Source organism: Cynara cardunculus, assembly GCF_001531365.2.
Source record: "Cynara cardunculus var. scolymus isolate 2C chromosome LG 8, CcrdV1, whole genome shotgun sequence".
NCBI lineage: Eukaryota > Viridiplantae > Streptophyta > Magnoliopsida > Asterales > Asteraceae > Cynara > Cynara cardunculus.
In genome coordinates, this window is record NC_037535.1 from 22,396,213 (window position 1) to 22,401,290 (window position 5,078).

At 32.8% G+C, this 5,078-nt stretch overlaps 1 long non-coding RNA gene across 1 annotated transcript; it reads left to right on the forward strand.

Annotated features, from left to right (window-relative positions):
* The first annotated feature begins 493 nt into the window (after positions 1-493).
* On the forward strand, positions 494-1,339 carry LOC112517226. The gene is made up of 2 exons (XR_003069651.1): positions 494-599; positions 1,206-1,339. It is a non-coding gene; the product is annotated as an uncharacterized LOC112517226 (long non-coding RNA).
* Positions 1,340-5,078: the final 3,739 nt, after the last annotated feature.

A 5,078-nucleotide genomic window follows, 5' to 3' on the forward strand; every position in this document is an offset into this window, starting at 1 on the left:
GGATCCCTTCACCCATTGGTTTGCCTTAATGATTATTTAAAATACTACGACCAGATACATAATCACTTGAGGTTGAACTTTTATACACCAATGACAATATAACCGACAAAGAGGCAAGCCTGTATTCAATAACGCCACCAATGGAAGAGAGCAAGTTAATGAGACGACAATCACCTATGACGATACTCAAAATAAAGATAATTGAGGTTTGCGATTTACTTTCATAGTTTTTACGATAATTGTGGGTTTTAAACAAAATTTAGTAGTTTTAATAGGGATGAACAATTTTGTACTAAACCAAACCGACCAACATGTGTACTAACTGTTCCAATTTTGTTGATACCGTACTTTAATAATTCCCTATCCTATTTATGTGGATTTTATAAAGCTCAAGGTTGAGGGAGTAAACTTTTTCATTCTTCAGGGACTGGAGATATAAAATAGTGAGGTGAATGAGAAGGGGGGATTATCATCTCATTTCAGTCTTCCAGTCGATTCCCTTATGGTGTTTTTGTGTGAATGGAGCTTTGAAGACAAAGAGTATTATTAGAACTTTTGGACGATTTACAGAAGAAGCAAGGAGAGATTATCATCTCCAGGTAAGAATCTTGTTTCTATGCTTGATTTGATTCCATTAATGGAGTCTTGTTTGAATTTGGGAAATTAGGGTTCTAGTGAATGGTTCATGAATTTATGTTATGTTTCTATGAGAATCCATCATTGCATCGAAGTTTTGGTATTATAAAGTAGAATCTAGTATGATTTCCCATGGAAATCCTTGTGGTGATTATCTAAATTGGTTGATTTTGTGACTTGAGTTCTGAATGGCAGAAATTCATGATTTGAATTAGAATATGATTGATTAGTGATGTTTAATGGTTAGATTTGGATTATAATGTGTTTTTGGAAGCTTCATATTGATAAGTATATCATATCTTGTTGGAAATGATGGTTTATTTGGAGAAATGAAGTTTGGTTAGACATGGACAGGTGAGGACGAACCAGCGCACAACAGAGGGTTCCGCGACTTGCCGTGCGACCTAGGTCGTGACGCAAATCGCATAAGCCACTTCTGTGGCACGACATCGTCCATTTCATTTCTTGTTTCGAGCCACATCATTGTAGGGGTTGATTAGAGGGCTATAATAGATGCCTTTTGGGGTAATTAAGATGGGTTAACGCCTTTCCTATCTTGGCTAATTCAGGTGCTCAGTTTGGACTGTTTTAGTAATTAGGATCAGCGGTAGGGTGCGGAGCACCAGGTGAGTTCTCTTACATAAACTTTAATCAAGATGTGATCGTTTATGAATGTTTTAAAGTACCGATCATGGTTTTATGCATTAATGTCGTAACTATGCAATTTACCATTTTGTACGTTTGATGTTTGTCGGATACATGTGGTTATTCCGAATGCGTGGATTTGCACAACGAGAACAGGGTATCTTGAGATAGTGATATCTCTAGGGAGTGATAATCCTAGTGTCTTGAAGTCGTTTCTTGTACACCGGCGGGACCGGGACTGGCGGCCCATAACCAGTTACAATAAAGTTTGACTGGGCTCAACTTTTTTCGGCCGGGATCGGGACCGGTTACGAGAAATCCCGACCGGCCCGGTCCAGGACCGGTTTTTGGCCATCAATGGTGCCAACTGTCGACCCTTTAAAAAAATTTCATAAAGTAAACTAAAGACCCAAAATGTAATTTGGAAGTCCCACAATTAACATAAATGGGCTTTTTGGATAAGCTGTTTTAACCAGAATTCGAGAAGACTATTTTTTATAAAAAAGTTATTATAATATTACTAGAATGGTACTCGCGTAATGTAGCGAAATATATTTTAATTTTAATGTTTCGTTTTATATTTTGGCTCTATCGATGTTATACTGTGATTTTATGTGGTTTTGAGAAAAAATAAAATGTTTTTATTTTTGGATGAAATATTATAAATTTTTTTAAAAAATAAGTGAAATTAGTATTAAATCAACTATTTAAAAGTTCTATTTTTTATGTAATTTTTTTAATTTATTCTTTTATTATAATTTAATTTAAGTTTAATAATGAAATAATTTATTTTTGGTATAATATTATAAATTATATAAATATAATAATTAAGTATTCTGTTAAATTCAATGATTATCCTAATTTTATTTTAGATTTTTATATTTAAAATGAGATGTTTATCCTGTATTTGATTATGTTTATCTGCAGTTAGTTACACGAATTCAGATATAGAGCTTTTGTAAGTTGTACTTATGCACAATCTACTTGCAATCTTGAGTTTTAAGTAATATGCATTGATAAACAGTACTTTATGCATAAAAAATGGTTTTTAAGAGTTTTTGTCAAATGTTTTATAATATAGTATAGATATATGGCAAATAATCATGTGAGAAAGAAGTTATGCTGAGAAGTGTAATAAGAGATCTGAACCATTGATCACTTTTAATCTCATGTCTATCCATGAATTGCGATTTATAAAAGAAAAATTGATTCGGTGTATTTCAGTGCATCTCAATAGTGTTAACATTCAATTATGATTAATCCAAAGGTGAAGATTTCTTTTTATGCTTCTCATTATAACTTTCTTTCTTACGGAAACCTAACTCATTATATATTTTCTTTTTATTGTTACAACAATGTACTTTCAAATTATCTTTTAATATGCTACTATATTATGAAAAATTACTCATTATATTAATGTGTAACTTTTAAATTTGAATTAAGATGACATTATATAAGTTATCAGATTTTTATGTCATGTCATGTCATGTCATATCATTGTCTACGTGTAACATATTGAGTTGAATAAGCACTATCTCGTTGAAAAGTTCTATACATCTGCGGACGTGTCCTCTTTATTATAATAACGTACTTTTAGAAAATCAGAATTTACGTATTAATTAATAAATACATTCAATTAGTTCGAAAACTTGAAATTATACATTAATATAATTATATTTTAAAGATCTGTAGAGCACAATCTATATCGCTAACATTTAAAAAAAAGTTAAAAAGTATGTATTTTTTGAACAAGAAAAAAGGGGTTACGCTCTCTTAGAAACAAAATATTTAGAGTAAACTATGATTTTTGTCCATGTGGTTTGTTGTTTATAACTATTTTCATCCCGGGTCTTTAAAAACTGCTTTCTTTTTCATCCTCATGTTTTGTACTTTGTTTCTTTTTTTAGTCCCTGGGGCTAATTCCGGTAAAAAACACAGTTAGTGTCGGGTAAATCTGTCTTTTCCCTGTTTCTTAAACTTTTTAGTTATTTATTGATTTTTTTTCTTATTTTCTTTCTTCTTTTTTCATATAAAAAACTAAGACATTGGGCACACCCTCTTCGGTGCCGATTGTTAAAACCACAATCCCCCATCTCTCTTAAATTGTCGCCAGAATTCTAGAATCTAGCTACATTTTATCCATCTGCATATTTGAATTCGTGGAGCTGAGAAGGGGCATGACTCATCGATCTTGGAATGACGGAGGTCAATGGTGTTGCAACGGTAGAGGTCGTTGTTGATGGTCACTGGTAGCTTGGAATCGTTCGTGCTCACACAGAGAGCACAAAGTCCCCACAATGGTGGTGCAAGTGCATGTCGACATTATGATCGCTTGCAAGTAATAGAATGGTAAAGTACCGAGATCGTTTCTACAAAGATTGAACTACTGAAAATCGGAGAATTTCATGAACTTCTTAAGTATGTTTCGGTTTGTGATAAAAAGTTGGATTTTTGTTAGTTACAAACTTTAAAAGACGGAATAGGCTTATAGATAAAAGATGGGCATTGGTGTAAGTATTCCTCAAGACAAAATCAACAATAACGGTCAGAAACTTATGAGATGTTTAACAAAATTTCAATCTCTCGAAAGTGAAGTTTTATAGATAATGTCCACAAAATTCCTACTTCTACCACTCTGAAGCTTAATGATTTAGCTAAGTAGATAAAGAAATATTAAACTGAAAATTCATACTCAAATCTCTTTGTAATTAAAATCTCCAATATTTGAACCTTAGCTAAATACATACAAAATTCGTATCTTTATGCAATTATCAAAGACTTTCACAAATATTTATGTAACATTTAACCCATATTTCGAATTCGTCCATTTCTGGGTCAAAGATTTAGTATTAACACTTTAAAGTGATCGGTTTATCAACGTTGAGTCTAATACCAACTTAAGTGATCAAGTTTACAAAGTGGTAACGAGTGAAAACACCCAAATGTTGCTTATAAATCTTAAGTTAACTCACACTCACATAAATAATTAGCTTATAACAGACATGAAAAAAAATATAAAAGACAAGAAATAAAACTTAAATGAAACTTTTATTAAAATAAAACAAAAGTTTGTCACTACAATGGTAAGCTCACAAGAAAATTAAAAGAAGGGAAATTAGGTTTTTAAAAGACATAAAAGCGTGAACAATAAATAAAAAATAACTCTAAAAATTGAGATTTATCAGTCACTAGGGTTGCCTCCATCTTCATCCTTTGTCTCCATCTGCGACCTCCATCTTCAGCCTTCGTTTCCATCTACCTTTGAAGAAATATCCACCAATTTGAGATTTGTTGAAGAAAATGGATAGATTTTGGGATTAAACATTAGGAAAATGGACAGATTTTCCAGATTAAACGTCTGGACGAGTTTTTTGTTTTGACTTTGTGCATATTTTGAGATGGCAATGGGGAGGAGTTACCGTAGTTGACCAAAGATAGAACTGGTTCTGGTTATCCAAGAATGGGGGAAGGGATGTGGCAGTTAACCAACAAAATTGAAACGATAACCAAAAACAAAGTCGATAACCAAACCCAATAACCATGACCAAAAACAAAATTAAGATCAGGTTGAACATCGAGTTCAAAGTGGTGCGATTTAGGGTTGGAGCAATGACGGAGGAGGGAGCAAGAAAACATGTCAAGAGAGAGAGAAGAAAGAACACAATGTGGGGAAGGAGATTGATGGGAGGAAACCAAATGATGGAGATTGTTGGTGGTACACGTCGGTTGGTGGTGTTCATCGGAGATAGGACTGGGGGTGTTGTTTTGTTAAGGTTATGTGTATATATATATATATA